This window comes from Camelus dromedarius, chromosome 15, assembly GCF_036321535.1.
Source record: "Camelus dromedarius isolate mCamDro1 chromosome 15, mCamDro1.pat, whole genome shotgun sequence".
In the NCBI taxonomy this organism is placed as follows: domain Eukaryota; kingdom Metazoa; phylum Chordata; class Mammalia; order Artiodactyla; family Camelidae; genus Camelus; species Camelus dromedarius.
In genome coordinates, this window is record NC_087450.1 from 1,822,313 (window position 1) to 1,848,892 (window position 26,580).

Genomic DNA, 26,580 nt, shown 5'->3' on the forward strand with positions numbered 1-26,580 from the left:
ATCCTACCTTTATGTTGCTGGTAACACAGAGTTTCTGGGTATAGGGTCACTCCTATATAAATAGAGAGAGAGGCACTCCCTACAACTTGATATTCCAGTGAAAACTGCCTTTATGTTGAAACCACACTAGGAAACATACTGAGAAATCAGAGTAAGTGTTTATAGATTTACCATTGCCCTTTCTTCTAGATAATTGATCACTTCTGCACATATTCCGTTCTGGGATCCGAATGTGTGTGGAAGCCATTGTTCACCTATTTTGTTTGTAGCACAGAGTTTTTCGGTTAGTGGCACTGGCCTACCTATATACGTAAGGGGAGGCAATCGCTCCAACTCGGTTTTCCAGTGCAAAAGCCTTTACCTTAAAAGCTGCTTTAGGAAATATGTTGAAAAATCAGGGTTAGTATTTCAAGAAGTATCCTTGCTCTTTGTGCTAGCTCAATGAACGCTTCTCCACCTGTCACATTCTGGGATCTGAATATGTGTGTAAGCCACCCTTCACCTACCTTGTTGGGAACACAGAGTTTCTGGGTTAGGGGTAATGGTCTACCTGTAATAAAAGTGGAGTAAATTGCTCCAAATCGGTTTTCCAGCACAAACTGCTTTTAACTTGAAACTGGCTCTAGGAAACATGCTGAGAAACCAGGGTAAGTGTTTCTAGGGAGTGTCTTTTTCCAGCCTAATTCACATAAATATTTCCTTTCTGAAATCCATAAGACCAGCACCATTTACTGTAGAGGAATTCAGTAACATTATCTCATGTATCACCTTTCTGTGAAACTTTAAATACATAATTCCTTGATATATCTCCCATGTAATACTTATTCTCTTAAAGATGTAAAAAACTTACTTCTTATAAACTTGTCAAGTTTCCTCTTGATATTTATGGCAAAAGAAGAAGAGTGACTGTATTACTTAATTCCTAAGACCTAACAGATTGCATGCAGTGGCTACTTATTAATGTCACTGGACTATCACCTTATTCTTTGAATACCCTAGGTGACTTAGCTTATGAATACCCTAAGGTTCTTACAAGAAAAATCTCCAGTGGGCAATATGTTTACCTAGAAGCTAGTTTGTGACTGTCTGCTTTACCTTCCACTTCTAGATTCACTCTCAAGTAGCTGGCATAAAATTAGACTAATTAGGCAACTTAGGACCATAAAGAAGTGGAATAAAAATATTGGTCAGGAAAAACAGTGTATAAATAAATAAATCAAGAACCACGCTGTATCTGCAGCTAGTATTCCATGGGACAAAATCTTTCCAATGTTAGTATGTTCCTACTCTTCTTACTTACTTACAGAGTGATGAGAATTTGTATTCTGGAAATTGGAAATTGGATTATTTTCCATTGTATCTTTAGCACAGAGAATCCAGCACATACAGGCACTCAATGAAGTAGAAAAGTAAATTCAAAGTGATATTTTAGACGCACAAACATACACCAAACAAGTGAGCTATAGTCACTTTTGTGAAAGAAACATCAAGTTTATTGAAGTAAACCTGGAGGTAAACTTAGAGGTAACTTAGAGTACTTAAAAAAAGAAAAGAAAGAAACCTCTGAATTTAATGATTGGGTAAATTGGCTTGATTCATGTCCAAAACTCTTAGGCTCCCAAAATGCACATTTTTCAACTCTCATCTGTGGACCTATGATTTTATTGAAAACCTTAGCATCTCTCCTTCTTGTGCCACTCTTTACTTCCAACCTTAGAACATTGCTCTGCATTCAGTAGTATCTTTTATCTCAATACTTATTGACAGGCAAACTATTCTCATCCAATTCGAATAGTTCTGTCAACAAAATATTTCTGTACAGGGCTGCTGATCTGCTTGACTCCTGCATAAAACTGCCTGGCCAAAAGAGCTGGAAATCTAGTGTCTTGGTGGTCGCAGGGAGCCTCACCATCCCTGTAACCAATCACCCTCCTCTCCTCCTGTTGTGACTTCTCTCCCACACTGACCAGCACAGCCGCCTCAGCTGTATTCTGTAACTTATTTGCTCAGTTGACTCCCACAGACTTGGACCTTTTTCCATATTTCTTTGTTCAAAAACTTAAGAAAGATTTCCAGTTTCTAGTTCCACATGCCAGGAGACTGGAAGTAACTACTTCATTCTAACAATAAGTAAAAAGTTTAATGGATTGAAAAATCAGCAACTCTTCTAGGATCCATAAGAAAAGAGAGGACACATGGCAAGCTGCTACCTCCAAGTTTGGAGAGACATACAGGGAAATATAGGGAGACATGGCTCACTAGAGCAGAGACTCATCAGCAGAAACTGCCACAGGAACCAGTGCTGGAGCAAGAAAATGTGGGCTGTAATGGATAGATATTAACCCAGCTATATCAGTGATCACTTTGAACATCAATATTCTAAGTGCATCCGTTCAGGCTGGGGGACATAGCTCAGTGATTCAGCACGTGCTTAGCATGCATGAGGTCCCAGGTTCAATTCCCAGTCCCTCCATTTGAAAAAAAAATCGAATAATGACTGAAAATATAAATCCATCACTAGGGGCAGTATTGTTTTGTTTTTAATTTACAAACAACATTCTTCTCAGTCATCTCAGGAGTAAATAAAAGAAGTGTCTTAATGGGGACCCATCCCTATCTTTCACAAATTTCCCTGGCATTTTGTTTTAGATAAGACCAGAGACTGTCCCAAAGACAGTTTCTTATCTACCTAGCACCAAGTTAGAATAAGTTTTGTGATCTTTTTGTTTTCTAAAAAGTACATCATTAATTTCACATTTTAAAGAAGACACTGAGCCCTAGTGGTTATGAATATAATTAAGTGTATTTTCAAAGGCTCAAATTTCAGGAACTGAGCCCAAGGTAAATTCATTCTTCTGGATCATTGTTGAATATTTCCACTTTGTAATTTTCCCAACTCTGTTGTTATGCCTTAAAAAAAAATGTATATCTGGTGGATGAGCCAGTGCATTTGGATTATTTTATTTTCTTTTAAAAAAGAATCATAATATCTGGATCACATTGTGGACAAGAAGTTCGAGTTTAGCTTTATCAGTATGTTTTATGTGTTTCTCTTTCTGTACATTTCTAGCAATATTTGAGCCTTCTTAAAGTTTTACACACTTGCAAACTTTCTATAATGTATAATCCACTGATTAAAGGGATTAATTATAAAAAGCAATCATGAATTTCACAGTCATTGTATCTAATTTAAAAATATGTTCATTGTGCAAATCTCAACATCTGTAAAGTTAAAATAGAAAATTCTCTTTCCTTCTCTCCAATTTTACATGCAAGAGATAACCATGGGTAACATTTTGACATGTATCTTTTCAGATTTTATTTTCCTATTCACATAGAAATATGCATGTACATATATTTTAATTTAGTTTAATCTTTACTGTAGAAAATTTCAAAGTTGTGGAAATTAGAATATTATAATGAGCCAATATATACCTTTCAGCCAACTTGAACTCTTTCAATTTTTCCACAGTCTTGCTTCATCCACACTCCCACACACTTTCTTCCATCCCTCACTGGGTTATTTAAAAAAGGCATAATATTTTATTAGTCAATACTTTAGTATTTGTTTATCTCTAAAACATAAGACATTTAAAAACCATTACCATATGTAAAATTTTCTAAGTAAATAACTTCAAATAAAATGAAATACTGTTCAAGTATTCCTAAATATCTGAAAAAATATATAAACTACGTACATATATATAACAGAACTATACTAGATATAATGCTACTTTATTGCAGAAAAATTTAAACTTTAAAAGAAAATGGTAGATGAAAGAACATTATTGGGATCCATTGGGATCTTTGAGCTTATGTTTTACACTCCTATTAATTTATGAAATTCTATCTGAGGTCAGGCTTAAAGCTCACTTCCTCCATAAATGGCTACTAATATAACCTATCTTTAAATCTGTGTGTTTTCCAATCCTATATCATTAGTGAAATGCCTTTTAATGCCTTTTGCCCATTTTTTGAATTGAATTGTCTTTATTTCTTTATTTGACTTTGGAGTTTTGATATGGACTTAAGAGATGAATCCTTGGTCAGATGTGTGGTTATCAAATATTTTCTCCCTTGCTCTAGCTTGTCTTTTTATCCTCTCAACAGGCTCTTTCATATAGCAAAAAAAATTTCATTTTGATGAAGTCCAATATGCTGATTTCTTTTCCTTTATAGGTCATGCTTTTGGTGTCAAGTCTAAGAAGTCACCACTCAGCATCAGCTCCCCATGTTTTCTCCTATGAAATCATCTAAAAGTTTTGTAGTTTATGTTTTACATGAAGGTCTATGATTCATTTTGAGTTAATTTTTGCTTAAGGTGTAAGACTTAGGTCAAGGTACATTTTTTTCTATGCATATCCAATTGTCCCAGTACCATTGTTTGAAAAGACTTTTCAAAAATTGCTTTTTGTATATTTGTCAAAAATCAGTTGTCTGTTCTTGGGTGGGGGCTATTTCTGGCTTTTCTATTCTGTTCCATTAACTTATGTGTCTATTGACAAATATAAATCTTATGTAATGGTTCTAAATATTTCCTACTATACAATCTAGTCACCTGTCTACTTTAGTCTCCTGTTCATTGTTGTCCTCAACCAGGGACTCTTATCATTATTTTCCTGGTGTAAGCTTTTTGTTTTGGGGGTGGTTTTTTTGGTCTATAAAGAAGATATAGAGAATCTTGAATATTATTCTATATAACGGTATTTTGTGAATTTCCTTGTGAAGAATTTAGTCTTTTTATTAACCTTTCTTAGAGGGAAAGCTCTCAGCTTCACCACTGAGTATGTTAGCTGTGAGCTTTTCATATGTAGCATTTATTATGTTGAGGTAGTTATCTTTTATTCCTAGTTTGTTGAGGGTTTACATCATTAAAAGTTGTTAAATTATGTCAAATGCTCTTTCTGCATAAATTGAGATGATCATGGGTTCCCTTCACCTTTATTCTGCTACTGTGGTATATTAAATTGATTAATATTTGTATGTTGAACCATTCTTGCATTCCAATAATAAATTCCACTTGTTCACAGTGTATAATACTTAAATGTGCTGTTAAATTCTGTCTGCTGATATTTTCTTGAGAATTTTCATCAGGGATATTGGTCTGCAATTTTTATAGTGTCCTTGTCAGGATTTGGTATCAGTGTAATGCTGACAACATAAAATGAATCTGGAAATGTTCCCTCCTCTTCAATTTTTTGGAAGAGTTTGGGGGAGAATTAGTGTTAATTCTTCTGTAAATGTTTGGTAGACCTCACAAGTGAAGTCTTCTGCTCCTGAGCTTTTATTTGTTGAAAGATTTTGACGACTGATTCAATCTCCTAACCAATTTTGGATGTTTAGATTTTCTATTTCTTTATGGTTCAGTCTTGGTAGGTTTTGTGATTCTAGGAATTTGTCCATTTCATCTGAGATATGCTATTTGTTGGTGTACAATTTTTCATAATGCTCTTATAATACTTTTTATTTCTGTAAAATTTATTGTAATATCCCTTCTTTCATTTATGATTTTAGTTATTTGAGTCTGTCTCTTTTTTCCATAGTCAATCTAGCAAAACGTTTGTCAATTTTGTTTATGTGTTAAATAAAGCAACTCTTAGTTTTATTGATTTTTCTCTGTAGCTTTTCTTTTCTCATTTTGAATATCTCTGCTTGAATCTTTATTAACTTCCTGCCACTAGTTTTGCATTTAGTTTTTTTCTTTTTTAGTTCTTTAATGTGTGAATTGTTGAGTTGGGAATCTTTCTTTTTTTAATATAAGCATTTGCAGGTATAAATTTCCTTCTTAGTACTACTTTTACAGAATCCCTAAGTTTTATATGCTAGGTTTTCATTTTCATTTGACTCAGTTTTCCTAAATTTTCTTATGATTCTTTCTCTGGCTCATGGGTTGTTTAAGGCTGTTAATTCCTCACATTAGTGTATCTTCCTGGTTTTTTTTTTTCTGCTATTGATATCTAGTTTCATTCCATTTTGATTTAAAAGATTATTTGTATGATTTCAATCTTTTTAAATTTATTGAGACATTTTTGTGGCCTGACATATAGTGTAACCTGGAGAATATTCCATATGTACTAAAGAAAAATGTGTTTTGCTGTTGTGAAGTGGAGTTTTCTATATATATCTCTTAAGTTCAACTGATCTGTAATGTTGTTCAAGCCCCCTATTTCCTAATTGACCATCTGTCTTGTTCTACCTGTTATTGAAAGTGTGTTATTGATGTCTCCTACTATTATTGTAGAGCTGTCTACTTCTCCCTTCAATTGTGTCAATGTTTGCTTCATATATTTAGGAGCTTTAATGTCTGCTACATATATCATTATAAACTATATTTGCATAAAAACTCAAGTGAAAAATAGGCAGGAGACCTGAATAGACATTTTGCCAAATAAGACATACAGATGGACAACAAGCACATGAAAAGATGCTCAACATCACTAATAATCAGAGAAATGCAAATCAAACCCACAATGAGGCATCACCTCACACCTGTCAGAATGGTCATCTAAAAGAACACAAATAACAAATGTTGGCAGGGATATGGAGAAAAGGAATCCCTCATATGCTGTTGGTGAGAATGTAAATTGGTGTAGCCACTGTAGAAAACAGTATGGAGGTTCCTCAAAAAGCTAAAAATGGAACTACCATATGATCCTTGGTGTATATCTATATATATATATATACATATATACACGCACACATACATACAATGGAATACTAATCAGGCATAAAAAATGAAAATTTGCCATTTACAACAACATGGATGGACTTGCAGGGTATTATGCTTGGTGAAATAAGTCAGACAAAGACAAATACTGTATGATATCACTTGTATGTGGAATCTAAAAAATACAACAAATTATAAACTGGTGAATATAACAAAAAAGAAACAGACTTATAGAGAACAAACTAGTGGTTACCAGGTTACATTGTCTTTGTGTTGCTTTGTTAAGTGACTGTGCTAGTTTGTCATCATTCAGGATCATCAGGGTGTGCTTAAATAACACATTACTCATATCAACTGAATTATCTTACTTTTTGGAACTCTTAAGAGTTTCTTCATTTCTAACATATGAGAGTTTTCTCCTGCATGGTGAAAAAAAAAGTGAAAATGAATATACGTATGTTCATGTATAACTGAAAAAATTGTGTTCTACACTGGAATTTGACACAACATTGTAAAACGACTATTACTCAATAAAAAATTTAAAAAGAGAAAAAGAAGAAAAAAAGAAACATTTTTAACACAAAGTAAAGCACTCAGATATAAAACAGAAAAAAAAATAGAGTTTTCTCCTGGATCCATCTCACTGTACACACTTGAAACTCTCATTATAAAATGTTGCTTTGTGGTTTGGTTTGAAGATTCTAACCCTAGTCTCTATTAACTTTTATATCTTTTCCTTTTTTAAGTTTAATTGAAAAGAAAACTAGGAAAAAAAAAAAAAACACTTCTGGCAGCTGTGATACCAAACAGAATTATATTACAATAAACATCCTATAAATTATGAAATGCATTTTTAAACACCTGTAAACAGAATTTACCTGCATGAGGTATGGTTATGAAGCCTAATGTATGGATGTTCCTTGCTTCTGCTTTTGAAGTCCATGATGCTGAACTAGCAGAGGGTTTTGTTGATGTGTCCCTCCATGGTGTCATGCAGGTGGACCCCTAGGGTGGGACGAAGAAGGACCAGTAATACACCAGGCAGGATATTGTGCCTGGTGTGAAAGTGGTGATCATGGCCTATGCTGGGAGGAAAACAGTAAGGGGAGCATTAATTTACAGCCTTTATAGTTATGGTCAACAGACATGACAGAACTTCATTTTCAGCAGTAGATTTTTTTTTTTTTAAGATTCAGAAAACTTAATTCTTTCCTGTAAACTGGATATAGATATTGAATGTCTTAAAATCTTTGAGCAACTGCTTTAAAGTAGAATAGTTACTTTGCTTTTGGTCTTTAACCTAAGGGAATATTCAGGAGTCCAGTGGCAGTTCAAAAGCAAGGGTCTGATCCTTGCCTATTACATTTTTTAAGTACAGTAAGGTTAACTGTATACTAGGTCACTGTGGATAACTCAAGAGTTGCTTGGATATGTTATATGTAAGTTATATTTTCAAAAATTAGAAATATCATGAAAATCAATCAACCTTGGAGATCTATTTGGTATAATTTAATCTTTAATAATGTAGATTTAGATAGACCTTTTGTATATGTAACACTTATGAAAATAAGTTGGCATTATATAACTCCTTTGTAGATAAATGATTAAAAAATTTTTATCATTTGCTTCTTAAAAATAGAATATTAATTGCATAAAATATATTTTCCTTCAAATTCATACTTTTTTCCCTATACTATCTTGACTTGTTTAGATAAGTCAACCCATAGTCTGATTTATTTGAAACACTCAGTATTGCTTTTGTCTTTTGCTTTATTAGAGAACAAGAATTCTTTATTATTTTTAATAAAATACACTAGCAGGAAGCTATACTGGGATTGTTCCATTCACAGAGTCAAGCAATGATACCTGCTTTATTAGATCAAGTGTCTAAGCCTCTCAACTTCCAAAAGATTACATGGACAAAGTTAAAAACGTCATAAATGATTGACTAACAAAGTTTAGTGTGTTCCTTGATTAAAAGTATAAATATGGGTCAGTCTTAAATTCAGAAGTAAAGCTCTTATGAATTATATGAGTTTTCTCCAAAATTCTTTAATTTGGGCTTTAAACCCTCCAGTAAAAAACTGGTTTGAAGGAAGAAGAAAGTCGAGAATAGATTCAATCCAAATTCTATGGGAATAAACAAAGCTAAATATTTCAGTCATTTTTTGAAGCAGAACAGGTATGTTTTCTGCACCATATGATTTTAATAGTATTCATCTGAATACACAGTTTAGACACCGTGAGACCACAAGCCAACAAACGAAATCTCAGGCAAAGCAAGAAAAACAGCTAAGGGGATTTTTTATTGCAAAACTTCCCCAACTGGAACTGTAATAGAGGAGAAAAAATCTGACGCCATATTGGATCTGTTCATTTACTTTTAAGCACTGTGTCCTGTTTTCCAGGCTTAATCTTGATGGCTCTGCCCCTTTTGTAAAACAACGTTGCCTTTAGCCTGAAGGCTACAGGAGAGCATATTCTCGGGTCTCTGACCTTTAAGGATGTTAGCACTTCTGCACTTATGCAGAGATGGCAAGTTGCAAAATAGAGAATAACCTTTGTTTTGTTGGAGGTTTACAGGGACACCATAGCCTGACCCACATGGATGGCTGCAAGTACAAAGAATGCCTGCAGCAAAAATTCTGCACAACCAACCACACCCCCTCCCCTTTTTAGTTTAAAAGGAGCCTGAATTCTGACTTGGGCAAGATGGTTCTCCAGGACATTAGTCCCCCATCTTCTTGGTCTGCCAGCTTTCTGAATAAAGTTACTATTCCTTGCCCCAAAACCTTGTCTCCTGATTTATTTATGTATCACTGTTGTGCGGTGAGCAGAACAAGTTTGGCCTCGGTAATAGAACCAGCTTTGTCATCCCCTCTGATGTGAAATCTCTCTGGGTGTTCACATGCTTGCCTGGTGGTGGTGGTTGTGGTGGTGGTGGTAGGCAAAAATATTTCACTTCTCCTAGATTTCAATAGGCTAAAATTTTCTGCTATTTAAGTCAACTCTAGACTTTTACAGAATCACCTGCAGATGTGCTTCTGTAAACTACAAAAATTCCAACAATGAAAATAAGTCTGTTGTCTCCTGACAAGATAGTTTTTCTTAAAACTGAGCAGCTCTGAGAAACACTTCAGGAGTACAGATAGATGCAATGTGCTTCATTTCCCATGCTGTTCTGACACAATTTTCCACTTATATCAAAGTAAGTTAAAATCGGTCTTCAATAGCAGATGCTCTGGCATGATACAACAATGTCAATTCCACTTATTTATTGAGCCAGAGCAGCTTTAGAATAAATGATTTTATACCAAACTCCTGCTTGATGTCCTGTCTTCTCCCTGGTGGCTAATTCCTTCTTCTTTCTTCCTAAAAGTTCTCTTGTTATGGGAAGTTAGCCTTTACTGTGCACATTCAATTGTGAAGGCACAAATTAACTATGTGAGGGGATGACATACATATTTAATTCTTATACATATATGCAAGCACACAGGACCTGTGTCTTGGAAGATGTCACTTCCTAATGTGGGCAAGAGGATGGTCTATAGTTCAATCAATGATCTAAAAGCAGTTTTCTAGGGTATAATAAAGCAATGCCTGAGTTATAAGACAGAACAACTCCTGGATATGAATCAGTGGCACCAATCAGTGGGTGCACATGTGTGCACGCACATGCCCATGCACACGGAGCAGCCTTGGAGACACTCCATCTGTGCTGATGAGCAAAGTCATGCTGGGGAGATGAGGAAAAAGTGCCTAATACTCTCAAACCAGGACACCTGAGTAATGGGTAATAGGAGTCAACTGAATTTTCTGGTTAGCTGAAGGTCAAACAAAAACACTTTTAGTTTTAAACATCGTTGCTAAAAATTTCCTTAAAGCACAGGAGCCTGTTTTCTTGCCTTGCTTAGTGTCATATGACTTATTAAACATGACAGATTCATACTTCTCTGACTGTGGAACGGGAAAGGCCTTGCTGTCATATTTCTGAACATTAGTCTATGTTTTGCAGCACAGTGGATACTGAAAATGGGGCAATTTGAGTGGATGGGAATGGACATAACCTAGCAGTCATTGACTGTGTGTGATTTGCCAACTTTCTCCAAAAAGTAGGGGTAGAAGGAAATCAGATAAATTGAGGGTTCTTGGGGTGGGGAGTCGGGTGGGCTGACAGCTGGGTGGTCCCAGGTAGCTTGTTTTACTGTGTAAAATTGTGACTATGATCCAGACAGTGACACATTGTCAAATTCTTGTGCCTGCAGCTTTGATACCTGGCCAAGTCTGTGCAGCCAATTTTATCGATGGTTCATAATGAAGATAACTAACATTCCCTGAGGACCAGGCTGTGTGACTTCCATGTATTGACTCACTGAATTCCCTAAGCACCCTTTGTGGTACATAACAGTCTTAAAATATGCAGCATGGAATTATTCTGTTTGCAGATGATAAAATGAAGCTCTGAACTGTTGAAGCCTGGCCCGAAATCATGCAGATGGGAAGACGCCGTGCTGAGAGCTAAGCTCTGGCCAGACTGCAGAACCTGAAGGACCCAGCAAGTCCCCTCACCCAGGAACCTGGCCAGCAGCCACTGCCAGGCCCTGTTCTGTCTCTATGAGTGCTCATAGGAAAATGCCAGGTACTCAGGGTCAATGTGATTTGGTTAAGAAATTCAAACTGGGATAGCCTTTTGTTGGGGACTGTAACCTGGGAGTGAAACTGGCAGTGAAGTGAGGGAGGAAGCAGCCCTGGTTGTAAGAATATTTCTAGGGAAGAAGGTGCCCTGATGGGCTGGCATGGGAATCGCTGTGGTTGTGAGCCCCCTGTTGCCCTGTGGGGATGGGGGCAGGGAAGGAGAGAGACTGTTCAGACTGATCATAGTCAATACAGTTTGTAAACAGCTGAGTTCTGTTCCCTCACAGCTCAGACACATGCAGGGAATGAGGATGCTTAGCTAATGACCAACAGTGGGTAGCAAAGGCCGAGTGGGCTGGGGAGGAGAGATGGGACAACCTTCCGGAAGAACCTCTGCCCCAGGGGACCAGGAAGGTAATGAATGACTGGGGAGGCACAAAGTGTTTATATGGCCTCATCAGGTAGTTCCTACTTTAAACTGATAGTGTGGAATATATGGTAAAATACGGTGGAATGACTGCTCTTATTTTAGGTTCTACAAACTCTTAAACGGGTAGATTTCTATCTCCATTATACAAGCACTGCTGGGTGACATTTATAGTCATGTGAGGATCAAAAGGGTGGGTACTTATTAATGCTATTACCATGCTTCTACTGAATTAACACTTCAGCAAAAGTACAATGGCCACGCTTCTTAACAACTGCCTCTGTAAGAGCCCTTGTAAGTCACAAATAATAATTATAAAGAAAATATATTAAAAATAATAACAAATACAGTTACAACAACTACGTTGTTTATAATAATGATAGTGTTAGCAACTCCCTCTCATATTAAACAGTACCCAACACTGGGTTCCTTAGGAAGCAACGCCAATGCATTTTTGGACTTTTCAAGCTCTTCAGCCCGTGAAGCCTTTTTACTCACATTGGTCACCACAGCCAGAATTGCTGTTCCTTGCATGGTTGGCTGCCACGCTGCGATGTTCTGGGCTTTTTCTGGCACCATGCAGCTATACTGGTTAGTCAAGTTTCCACGTATCCACTCTGATTTCCAATATATTGTTCCCCAGAGCCAACAGAGGGGCCACTGGAAAAGAGACCACAAATAAGGTGGTAACCCAAACTGCATACCTGTTGAAGTAATGGACACACATCATGGAGTGGTGGATGGATGGAAGGACAACATATATTCTTTTATCCTGTAAAGAGAGGCAAATGGTGAACTAAATCCCAAAGAGAAAAGACATTCATGGTAATAATAATGTTCAACAGTGAAAGAATCCAAACAAAAGACAAATATAAAATCTCTGGGAAGAAGAATAATTACAACCTGTTTCTTTCATGTATATACCCTTAGTAGGAATAACATACTTAAAAATCTTTAACCAACCAGTTATTTGCTAGTGATAAACCTGGGAATCTTGAAGCATATTATTCACTCTCAGTGTTGAAATAATATAATCTTGGAAGATGATTTGTAATTGAGGATTAAAAAAAGAATATTGTGGATGTATCTAACAAGTTAAATGTAAATAAGAAATGTACCTTTGGGAAAGCTATGCATAGAGAACGTTGGAGGAAATACACTGAAAATAGGCAAGTGAGCAAGCTCCCTTGAGTCTGGGAAGGTGAGTGCAGCACATTCAGAGGGTCTATGAAGTTATTACAAGTCACAGAAAGGTATGCAATTAAAGTGCCTTCATAAGCAAAATATCCTTCTTCAGGAATTTTTATCTTGATATTTCTATGGTCTGTACCACTTGTTGTCTGGGTTACCTGGGGTGGTCCCCGAAATATCCTTTCCCCCCAAAATATGGGCCTCCCCCCAAAAATAGTATCTTCCATTCTGCTGCCAGAATAACCAGATCTTCTTCAACATAAATATTATGCAATTCTCTTGCTTACAAATATTCCAATATATCCCTATTTCTTTAAGGATACATTCAAGTCTAAGCACACAAGGCCCATCGTGACAGAGGCCTTGTGCACCTGATATTCCCACCTATGGATCCTTTGTTCTAGCCCTACTTGTTCTTCAGTCTGGCCAAGCTGCTTCATGCCATGTGCTCTTATATGTCTCTACCTCTCTGCATGAAGTGTCCACTCCCTCTACCACATATTAGAGAGCTAACTTCCTTTCTCCTTTCAAGATTCAGTTCAAATATTTCCAGCTCTAGGAAGTCCAATTTGTGTTCACCTGCTGAGCAATTCATCAACTACTTGCCAAGTCTCGCCTGGCCTGCGGAGTGCAGACACCAAGTTTTACCTGTCTTCGTCTCCCCAGCAGTTGATACAGTGTTTGGCATAGCAGGTGCTCAGTGTTTGTTGGATGGATAAACGAATGAATCAGTAAAGAGATAAAAGGTCTACAATCCCCCCCAGTTACTCAGCTGCCATTTTGGGAAGTTCATTTTGCGGAGTTAAGGAAATGTCGTGCAGGTGGTGGGCAGACAAAACAGAGGTGAGGGCGTGGGGGAGTCAGACCTGGTCCTGTAGAGCACAGGAGCGGCGTGGGTGGGATTGCACTGGAGAGAGAGGGAATGAAGGGGGCGGGTGCAAGGAGATGTTGAAGAACAACTGATATTAAATGCAGTAAATTAAATGGAGGATATAATATATGAAGGGAAGATCAAGTTAACACAGCAAGGGTGGAAGAGGCAGTACCAGAGACGAAGAGCTCTCACTTCATCACTCACTGCTTTTCACTTACGGCACCCGCCCTCTGGGAAGGCAGTGCCAAATTCTTGAGAGACTGGTGTTCATGCTGTGGGTGCTCTAAGTACAAAACGGTATCTATGGCTTCCAGATTTTAAGACTGATAGATCATTTCTCTTATGTCCCATGTCTGAGTTCTCAGACAGCAGGATCACTCGCTGGTGGGGGGAGAGCTATTGTGGTTAACAACTCAGGGTTACTCTAATAATCTCAAAGGACAGTGGGGAATTCACTAAAAGAAATAAAAGAGAAATTTCACTCAGAAAAAAACATATGCCATATAGAACCTTGTGGGGGCCTTGGGGGCAATGTTACCGCCAACTCATCTAGCAGTTGTATGTGAATGTGTTGAAACTCCAAGCTCAAGTCACTTAAACACGTATGAGAACCAGGGTCCAGGCTGTGGTGCTCCAGACATGGACGGGAAGGTGAAAAGCCTGACTACTGCCTCCGACAGGATCAGTCCAGCCGGGGAGCACAATGGACATGGACACAATCACGCACCATCAAGACAAGAATCAACTGCAATTCATGCCTAGAGAGGAGAGCAGAAAATCTCTAAAAAGTGGAGGGTTTCCTGCCAAGGCTTGGCAAGAGTCCTTCCAGGCAGAAAAGCAGAGAAAGGTACTTCAGGCGAAGGAGAATAGGGTTGGTGGCTGGGTGCGAGGCATAACGAAGCACGGGTGGAGGGCTCCAGGGTCATCTGTCAGAAGCTGTTCCCCTTCAGCAGCTAAGAGGCATAACTAAAAAGGCAGGTGGGGTGTCATTAATGATCATGGGGAAAACTGGGAGGAGGAAACTGAGGTCAGGGGATCACCACCAAAGGCATTTTATTTTAGAGGAACAAAAATAATTCAAAAAGCACTTGGAAATTCTATCTCCCATGAACGAAAAGAACACAAAATAAGTTTCACTCCAGTGTTGAATACAGAATAACAGACTGCCTACTCTCAGAAATGGATTGAATTTTCTAATTCGTTAGGGATTATTTAGATAATAGGAAAATGAATAAATCTGAAAAATCTCTCTAGAATAGCTGTTATTCCATCCTGTTTTGCAGGGTAGGGGGAGGCTGAATTATTTGGTATTTTAATGAGACTATAAAGTTCTAAAAGTCCTATCAATTTCTCCCGAAATTGTACAACTTTTCCTTTCAATGACCTTTATTTGACTTAACTAGAACAATAACTTTTTTCCAAGGCTTTTTCCATGTGTGTTAAAATACCAAATGATATGCTGTCCCCAGAATGTTGTTGTTATTATTAATGATGATAATAGCCCCAATAAGACATATTTGCAATTATGACTTATTTTGGAATAGTAGGTCATTAGCTTATAGTCCTTTTGAAAATAAGCAGAATAAACGAACATAACTTCTACACCAGGGACTGCAGCTGCACCCGTTAAGGAAACCGGTCATGAAACACAACAAAAGCAAAGATGAAACTCAAATCAGACACCAGGTCACAAAGCATAACTGACTGAAGATGCCACAAGATGACCTTTCACTCACCGAGGGAACCAGATGCGTTTCCATGTATAACGTATATTTTTAACAGCAATTATTTTATATATAGAATGTAATTTAGGAAAAAAAAAACCTCCCTCTATCTGTAGACTTATAAACAGGAAGCACAAAGGGGTGCCTTTGCAGACATGAACATGCATGCATAAATGCAAAGCCTATTGACCAAAATCTTTTCCTGTCTCCTAAGCTTAAAAAAAAAAACAACTAATTTAAGGCAGTGGTGAGCTGAAAGGGCTTAGAAACAAAACGTGCACATCATCAGCCTTCTGGTAGATAAAAGTGCTCCATGCATAATAGAAAAGTTGATGTTTCCCATGGAAATCTATTTTGAGATGCAACCATTTAAAGGCAACCGAGAGCTCAAAACCAAGTTCAACCAAAGAGAAACAGAGCCCAAGAAAATGTACAGAAATGGACAAAGACATTGGAGAAGGAGGGGACCTGTGCTCAACCAACACCCCAGATCAGCAAATTCATCCTGAATTCAAGCCAGTGATGTGCTAGGTCACTCAAGGAACCAGGCAGAAACCATCAGCCAGAAGAAATAGGAACAACGTCAAAGGCAGGTGTGAGATGTGGAAGGGGTGACCCTGTGACCCTTGCTGCCATGAGGCAGGACGCTCTTGCGGGCTTTCTGCACAGGCTGGAGGGCTCACATGACTCTGTTTAGAAGGAGATCAGCCAACAGCTGTGCCACAAGGGCTGCAGCCCTTGCTGACTCACATCTAGTAACGGTTCTGAGTTCATCCTTAGACGACACGACCAGAAGGATCTGAGAATCAATGGTGGAGACGTACCTGAATGAGTATTCCATTTCATTCCTTGGCAGTAAATCTTCAGCTTTGTACAACATAAACATTGATAAAGATACACACAGGCACCCTGTTTGAAAGCCTGACTGCATAATTGCATCAAATTTAGAAAAGCGGGCTCTGTTTCGGTATGATAGGTCATTGTTTGGCTCAGTAACTGATGCTTCTGAGACCCCAAGCATATTCTAGTATAGCCGACAGCACCGAAATCTCCACTGATGACTTGCTCATTTCAAGGTATTCATAAAATAACCCCAGATTGCCCATGGGATACAGATGGTTGTCCCGTTCCCATCATGGGGTGGTCTGTTCTGCTCCCAAAACTGGCACCATTAGATTCATGACCCAGCTGCCAAACAGATCAAATTATAAGGCAGGATATTATCAGACCAAGGTCATAAAAGTATTGTTGACATTTCAAGCTGGACACATCATCTTCCCAAGAATTTACTTTCTTGTTTTCAGGATACATTTCTTATTATTGCTGCCTCCCTACCCCCAAATATTGTGAAAACTAGACCTGAATACATACCTTGGGTTTACTAAAATTGTAACGACTGCTACTTTATCTCCTAACTCCTTTTCAGTGGGCATTTTAGCTTTTAGAAGATACCTTCCCTCATTTGTCTTTTTCCCCCCATTTCTCTGCTATTATCCACCATGGCCTTTCCAGTCTGAAAATCGTCAGAGAAAATAAGTAAAAGAAAGAAATACAGGGTCTGTGAGCTGGTGGTAAGTGCTGCAGGGAAAATAAAGGAGGGCGAGGAATGTGTGGGAGGGAGGAGTGGGGATGGGGCCGTGACCTTTGAATAAGGCAAAGACGGAGGGAAGGGCCAGGCAGAGGAGGGGCAGAGGGAACGGTGATCACAGGCCTGGAGGTCCCTCACGCTGGACAGACAGCATGGAGGCTGGTGTAGGCCAGAGTGAATAGGAAATAAGTGGTGGTTTTGGGGGTGGAGCCTAAGGGACTGCAGTGAGGATGTGGGCATTTTTCCCTCTGAAGGAATTGCGGAGCCACGGAGGGTCACCGAGCAGGAAAGTGATACTCTAACGTTAGATCAAACAGGTCCAAGACACTAATTTAAGCTGAAGAAATCAAGGGCCAAAGAAGTGACATGCCGCCTCTAAGTCAGTGCAGAGCTTGAAAGAAACACAGCCTCGACTCACAGCCCAGTGCTCTGCCCCCTCCTGGATGCTGTCCCACAGAGCTGTCTCTAAGGTTATCTTTTTTCCTCACTCAGAGGCTTGTGGGCCAACTGAATGCTTCCCCCTATTTCAAATGGCAATTTGTCCTGAAAGGAATTCGGAGTTGGCAGTGAAACAAGGCATGGACCTGTAGCCTACAGAGCTATTGTCCCTGAAAGCAACAGCTGGCGTGTGGCTTACTCGTGGAGCTCAGCAGAAGAGACAGAGCAACAACAGACAACTTAGCATCTGGCGGAGCTTCGGCTGACTGCACTGCACGTTTGGATGGATTTCAAATTTGGACAGTGAGGCGGCTTCACACGAAAGGCAGGTGTATACATCATACATGCCCACACATCTGTATGCACACACACGTGGACACACACAGAGTATATGATGTGACTTGTAAAGAGCTGCCCCTGCTAGGATTCCCACTGCCTCTGATCTCAGCATTAACCTTTCCCTGGCCATGCTCCCAGGTTTGCTACGAGATTTCTTTGCAATGGAACATGCCCTTCGCTTCACAAACTTTCCCCATTTCTTTCAATGACATTAGGGGAAGAGCAGGGAGCTCTGGGAAGGGGTGGAGATATGGACTTGAGATACCCCTGAATCTGAATCCACACTTCATGGCTTATTTGTTATTTAACTTTATTTACATTCAAAATGCAATTGTTGCAGATCTCAGAAGTTGATTTACACTCACTGCTGTGGCAGAATGTTGTGGTTAGTAGACCCACCACTGGATCCTCTTATTCAACACGTCCTTCCAATAATTCAGATATTACTGTATCACAAATGCCCATTTCTATATTTTGATATCTGCTTTTCAGTATAATTATCTTCCTTCTTTATTCTCTAAATCTTATGATTTTTAAACATTTTTCTGAGAGGTGTTCCACAGGCACTTTACGTATGATAAGTTGATAAAGAGATCCTGGAGATCAAAACCACATTTAAATCCTGAGATAAACTCAACTGTGCTGTATACATGGCTAGTTTTAGTCTGCTTCCTTTGTTACTTTGTTTAGTAATTTTTGTTTCAAACAACAAGGTCCTACTGTATAGCACAGGGAACTACATTCAATAACTTTTAATAGCCTATAGTGGAAAAGTATATGACAAGGAATATATATATATATATATGTATGTATATATGAATCACTATACTGCTGTACATCAAGAATTAACACAATATTGTACACCAACTATACTTTCAACAAAAAAGTTGAAATAAAATTGGGAGATGAAAATTCCACTGCCCAGGCTGCTGTCAGGATGAAACGATACAAAGCAGGCCAGGTATTAGCAACCCCCCTAACAAATCAAAACCCCATGTGGGATCTTCTTTTTGAGCAACACAGGCTAACAGGCTGTGGTCACATGTAAATAAGGTTGATGTCACTTAGACCCTTGGCTTGGGAACGCCGTGGCCACAGGGGTGGGGGTCACTGCAGCACTTATGAGAATGACGGGGCAGCCTGCTCCTGACGCTGCTCCCCAGGCCGCAGCCCAGAGCGCTGCAGTCAGGTCTGAGGTCCGGCCGGGAACGCGCAGCTCCACAGCCACTCGGAGCCCTGCGGTGCAGGTGGAGCTGGGACCGCGCTCGTCCATCACACTTCCTGGCACCCAGACTCGGGAGTCTCCTGGGGAATTTTTCTCTGCCTCATAATTCCTGTCTCAGCCTCTTATGGAATCCGGTCCATGCCCCACGGAACCAGGGCTTTAACCCTCCGGGACCAAAATCCATCACGGTTTGGATCCAGGAAGTAACTTCCATGTTAACTCACTTGGTGCTCCCTTCTTTTGCTGAACTGCCCTCCCCCGTCGGTGGCATCAGGTCGTATTAGAAGTCCCGACTGGCTTGTCCTTAGCTAAGGCTCTGAGCCTCTTGATCAGTCTTCCTGAGTGGAGCCACTCATCTGTGGCAGAAAAGCTTGGGTTGTCGTCTACCCATCATTGTCCTCGGTCTTTTGGGTTTTCTGTTGGTTTATGGTTCTCATGCAGGGATACCAATTTGCACATGAGAAGCACCTGTAGACATTCTAAAAAATACAGACACTGGATCCTCCCCACTCTCCAGCCAAGGCTGGAAGCTTTCTCCCTCTAGCAGGGGTTACACGATCATTTGCTTGGGAATTAACCACACATATTGGCATAATCATGGTAAATTGCCCTTTACTCAGTGCTTCCCACTTGGCATTTTCTACTTCATGTTGTCTTTGTACGTTCATTATCACATTTAATCCCTGAATTATAGATAATCACCATTTCTGTTTAGGACACTCCTACTTGCTAATCTTGAATACAAGTATCTTTGATTCTCTTAATCTATTTCATTCCTGAGTTTCCTGTTCCTGGATTTAAAGAGTGAATTATGGACACATGTATTTAAGATTCTCTTATTATATCTATCTGACTCATCCTCTAACCAAATCATATCTGGAGAAGAGAGATTTTCTCTTTTAAACATTTGTTTTTTCTTATTATATAGAAGTGTGTACACACGGTGGAAAATGTAGAAAGCATATAAAGTAAGAAAATTACAGCCATACATTATCTAAACACCAAAGGACAATACTATGTCATGTTGGGCATTTAACCATTTTTCTTAATATTTTATCATAAAATTTCCCTAGGGCAAGTTACTTAACCCTGGAATTGTACTAGACTTTTGTCAAGTACAGAATAACATTCCCAGAAATGACCCCAACATCAAAATATTATGTGAGGCTGGGAAGGCCATAGGGCACTCAGCTTATTCTCTGAGTCCTACAAAGAATGCTGTTAATTCACTGATGTTACGCATTCGATGCCTGTGAGTCACTCACTCACTCAGCTGGCTCGGACTGAGACCTACTTTATACCAGGTGCCGATCCAAGTGCTGGGGAGACCCCAGAGGGAGCCTGGATCACGGCATCACTGTCCTTCTTCATTTGCTCCCAGAATCCTACTCAAGAAACCCACATGGGATTGGGGGGTGGAGGCAGGTGAGATATGGTAAAATTCATTTCATTATGTTCCTTTAGACATATTTAAATAGCATGAAAATAGTCACTAACTTTGATAAGTTTTCTTTTCCCTTCCTATGTATTTTTGAGGATGGGTATAGTATTGGTGCAGCAAGAGTAATTGATAGATCTTTGGTATGTTAGGATTTTATATGAAAAATTAAGAAGGAAACTGGCACCTTATACAAAGAGAAGAGGCAGTGAGGAAAACACAAGCCACCCTCGAAATTGGCTACAATTCAGAATTCCTGGTTTTCAAAAAAGGGAAACATAATTCAAAATATATTCCCTAAATATTTTAGCCCAGACTAGAAATACATGTAGGCAAAGTTCAGCTCACTGGAACCTACAACAATGTGCTTACTTAATCGAAGGTTTAAACAGACCACAGATACTATAATGCATCCTTTACTTTAAACTAGTTCATGTGAGCAAGTTTCATTTCACATGAATTGCTCAGAACCAATTTAGGAAATATATCCTTCTTGATTGGTAAAAATAGCTCACTGATAACCAGATTCAACAAAATTTATTGTTAAATAATTTACCTATTTCCTTCAGGAAATGCTTTTGAGTAATCTGGGTTAAGTATTTCCTCTATCTGATCTATTTCTTTTCACAGAGAAAAGTAGTATTATTTGCACATGAGCTACTTTTACTCCTCTGGAAAAATCTGACTGTGAGCTCAGGGTAAGAGTTGTCTACTGCACAGTAGGGAAAAAAAAGATTCATTTCACAGCGAAGATCAGAATCTTTTTTTGAGGGGTGTGGTGAGCTGGGGGACAAGGGAAATGCCTTTGTTTAGAGTCAGACCACAGTAATCCATCCTGAAGCTGAAAGATGAAGACCTTGTGAAGAAATGTGGAAGGACACACTGACACCCAAAGGTGTTCACTCTGCAAAAACAGAAAGAAGGAAAGAAAAAATAATTTAACTGCCCTATAAAGAGAATGGACAGAAACTTGGTAATAAGGGAGAGTGAAGGAAGGTTAGGGAAGGGAGGAGAAACAATGAAAGGGAACTTGGATGCGGTGGGCAGAGTAGCAGGTTTCTGGAGCTTACAATGAAGGATGATAAGAAAAAAAGTAAAGTTTAAAAAAAGTTACAAAGTTTAAAATAGTTTAAAAATTAAAAAATGAAGTTAAAAAATAATTTTTTTTATAGTGGCATGGAAGATTTTAAAATGATGGAGGTTTTTATTTCAAAATTCAAGTTGTTTGAGTTTCTTCTCCATGCTCCAAACAACAGTAAGACCTGCTTGTGTAATTGGTTTTGGGGGACACCACAGAGAGGGTGAGCAATGCAGTTAGGTTGGCCAGGAGCAGAATGCTTTTGTGGAAGGCAAGACAGAAGAGAGATCAACAGTTTCATGAAGACAGAAACTCAAAGCCAGAAATTATCTTAAAAAGCTTAGTGTGGTGGGCAGAAAAATGTTCCCCCCAATATGTCTATGTCCTTATCCCCAGAAAATAGGAAGAGGTCAGATTCCCTGGCAAAGGGGGCCTATGGTTGCAGATGCGGTTAAAGTTGCTAACCAGCCTACTCTAAGAGAGACGAGCTGGATTATAGAGGTGGGCCCATTGTAATCACCAGGGTCGTTAAAGGAGGAAGAGGGAGACAGAAGAGGGGAGAGAGGAGAGGAGATGTGACCACAGGATCAGAGTCAGAGGCACACAACCATGCTGACCTTGAGAGAAGGAAAAGAGGTCACAGGCCAAGAGACGTAGGTGGCCTCTGGAAGCCAGAAAAGTCAAAGATACAGTTTCCCCTGAGGCCTTCAGAAACAGCCGTGGCAATATTTTGACTTCAGCAGGCTCCTGCGTTCAAGAAACGTACAAGGTTAAATTTGTGTTGTTTAGTGGAGACTATTTCTTTTTTCTTCCTACTACCATGTCATTTGGGGATACTTGTTACAACAGCAACAGAAAGCGAATACACTAAGCTCCTTGAAATGTTCAGAAATTGCAGATAACACTGGACTGTCCACTTTGATATGGGATTGGGCTTACGTGAAAATCCAAAGGACAGTGTGACCTTTGCTAACATCTGCTTTTCTCATTTTTAGGAAGAGAAAAGTAAGTCAAAACCTCTGTAGTTATTATTTTAGACAAGTGTCTCTTAAAACATTATGTAACCCTGTGCCTTAGGACCCCAAGAGGGTCTCTGTTCTTAGAAGAACATGGATTCCGTGAGATAGGGTCTTACATCTGAGTCCCACAGTGGTCTCTTATTGGCAATGAGAACTTGGGCAAATAATTTACCCTCTTTAAGCCACAGGATCTTCATTTGAAAAGGAAGATAAGAATAAGGATTGTTTGGGTGATTAAATTGTACACACACAAACACACACACACACATATATGTAAAACATTTAATACAGTGACTAACACATACTAGGCACTCAACAAATTCCTGTTATGGATTTTTAAATGCATGTATAAAAGGAGGAGAAAGTTGCGGGAAGTTGTGGGAAAACATAGTTCACGGCCCCAAAAAGGGCCATCTCTCAAAGTGCTCTGATCAGTCAGTCCCCAGTGATGGGCTAATAAGCAGAAACTATAGCACTTGAGGATTTAACTTAAACATAAAAAGGAAGGTATTTAAACATAATTATTAAACAGGAGGTATGTTTACACTGTTGGCTGGATCATCTTATCTGGAGAGCTTTAATAAGCAGAGTCTCCCCTGTTTTAGAGATGGGCATGCAGGAAAATGACTTGAATGGGTGGGCCGTTCTCACCCCAAGATCACATGACTTAGTACTCACAGAAGTAACACCTCTTGTATGTTATTCCATATGGACTGTCATCCCATGTTTATTGTCAGCTGCGTCATCAGTTCAAGGAGACAGCCACCAGGGTCACATTGGAATATTAGAAAGAAAATCTCATTTAAATTTTAGATAGCTCTAACATGAAATGAAGTCATTATTTTATGCCTAAAAAAATCTAAGGAACAGAGAGTAAAGACACTCTTCTTTGGGCAACTAAGAGAAAACCTGAAACAGGTTAAACTGTCAGAACACAAAGCTGTATTCACACGTCTTCATTTCTGTATTTTCACAGCCAATACACCAGATCTCCAGGATAAGTCACAAATCTGACCTTAAAGAATGTGATGTAGAAACACGAGGAGTAGTAGTTGACAAACTGGAAGAAGAACACCTTCATGGCTAGGTTGTTCCCACAGTCAGTCTGCCTTGGGATCTCTGCAGCTAGAATAAAGAAAAGTTAAGTCTGTAAAACTGTGAACGGCTTTGAGACCCTAATCAAAGCCACAGACACATGAGTTAACATGCAAAATATGTATATATATATATATACACAATTCACACTTTTTTCATATAAGCTGTTTTGAATTCCTTAACATAGCTACTATGTTAATTCCAACTGTACACACTGTTGTAAGAGTTTCTCCCACTATGAATGCAATATCACACAAGGCAAAAAAAAAAAAAAAAAGTCACCCGTTCCTTAAAATTTATAAGCACAACAGTATCCAATGGGCAAGAACTGTCCTCTGTCAGGTGTAAGTTGAAAGAAAGCTACTTCTAAACATCCTGCTAAATGAAATTCTCTTGTCTCCCTGAACGGCAGGAAGGTAGGACTATTGAAGAAAACAAACAAAATACGGGGCAAATTGCTAGAAGCATTTGGGGAACATAAAACATCCTCTTAGTTCAGAATTTGAATTTGTCTTAGTGTTTTCAGAAGATGACCACTGAGCAGACAACTGGGAGAACGACCCAGCCACATGCAGCGTGTGGGAAGCACTTAACTTGGGCCACTAAGCCGCTGGCTGGGATACAAGCCAGAGAGAAGAAACATTTGTTATAGAAGCCACAGCTGATGAGAATGGAGCTACACTAACAGGAACAGCATGGGGGGAGGACAAATAACAGTGTGATTACTTGTCCTCTCAGTAACGCACAAGCAAATCTGCCACTGGAACCACGACCCTCTTCCACTTATTTGCAATACAGAGACTATTTACTTTCAACAATAGGGTACATGATCTAATGTAATTGAAATTATTATTAAGCACTGACATATTTACACAGAGCTTGGACATTCTAAAGCTTTCTTTGTCCCTTTTACTAATGCAAAGCTGCAGCTAATTCACTTCTCATATAGGCTAGAGAAAATACGTTTACACTTGAAGTTTTCTAAAGACTGTAATGTACTGGAATTGAAGTGCCTAAAGATAAAGTCTCTGATTTGACCTGGTTCTAAAACTGGTGTAGAAATGACCTCAGCTGCAGAAGGAGCTTAACAGACTCAGTCATCTTGATTGCCACTTTCTCATATATGGCGTTCAGGGTCACGATGATGATAAAACTGATGAGGGAAGCAGTGATGGGCGTGGCCCACCTGCACAGTCAGGTACTTCTGGATTGGGTCTCTTCCATTCAAGTTCTTGGGAAGTTCTGCTGAAAATACAATGAACACTGAAAGTCCGTAGACAATGATCCCAATAACTGAAGCAATGGTCAACAGGACCTGACAACCCAAAAACCCAGCAGCATAAGGCTCACTAATGATCGTATTTTTACACAGAAAACTTGCCCCCAATCCACGCTTAAACAGACAACATGCACGTGCTCTAAACCTCACATAAACGTGAGAAGTGATGTAAATCGCATGTAAATGCCACAAGAGACGTGAATATCAGGCATGTTAAATTTTAGGGGAGGAGGAATGAAGGATGTCAAAAAGAATGAGTGCATCCACTAATGTAACATGCTGACAGCAGGAGCAGCTGTGTGCAGGGCATAAGGAATATATGGGAACTCCACTTTCTGTGAATTTTTCTGTAAACCTAAAACTGCACTAAAGAAGGAAGCCTGTTAACTATATCTTTAAATGGCTGAAAATGGAGTAACTGGTGGCATGTTCTTTTGGAGACAAGTCTGTGATAGCAGAACCAATGAAAGTATCCCTTCTACATCTATAGAATTACTTAGGTTATGAACTAGTTGTAACCCATGAAAGGTATATGCTTCCTTTCAAGGGAGAAAATATCACTGATTCAGGGGTCAGCAGGTGCTAGCTGTCATCTTCATTCTGAATAGGACCAGTGAAGCTGTGGACATGCCCTGAGGGAAATAGTGGAAGTGACAGCAGGTCTCTGCTGATGAAAGCTTCACATGCTTTTCATACTCCTTGAGATCTTAAAATGGCAGGTATTCCTACTCCCTGCATTTGCACAAGATTCATGTCCCTGATCCATTGTAGTTCTGACTGTGTGGACCCAAAGGCAAAGGGAGTGTCTGAAGCATAATTTGCACGTGGCTGGTAGGGCTTCAGTTCCTCACTAGGCAGGTATTTTTCTTCCCACTGAAGAATGCACATTAAAGGTCCCATTTTTAAACTGTTTTCCTTCCATCTACCTTCTTGGTCATAGTCCAGAAGCATGTACTCAGTGTCCCTGGCCCCTCCTGATGGCTGCCCCAGAGAGAAAGCTACAAAGAATGTGAATTTCAAGACTAAGTGAACCACATCATGTTATTTACAGTAACAGCGGGAGGCTGGCTTGCACCTGCAGGGGAGAGCAGAGGGAGTGTTTACAAGCCCCTCCTGGAGCCACACTCCTGTATCTGGATCCCAGCTCCGATGCTAGCTGTGGGGCCTTGTGCAAATTTCTTAACTTCTAGGGGCTTCAATCTCCTCACCCATATAATGGGGGGATAATAATAGCAATTTATAGGACTATTGTGATGAGTCAATTATTTACTAATTGTGAAAACAATTAGAACATTAATCACAGGCATGTGAAAAACTCTACCTAATTATTAGCTATGAATATGATGACCAAAGTCTTAAAAAGGTGTTTTTCTTAGTTTTTAAGCCATCAGTTTGTAGAGAAAGCATTTTATTTTCTCCTCTACTCTCTTTCATCATCCTTTTCTTCACAGTAAGTCTTCATGATTGTGAAAGGAATAACTTTTTGGTGTGTGTGTGATTAAATGTGAAAATTACTTAAGGCTGAGAAAAATGTATTATAGAAGGTATATTAAGCCTTCCTCT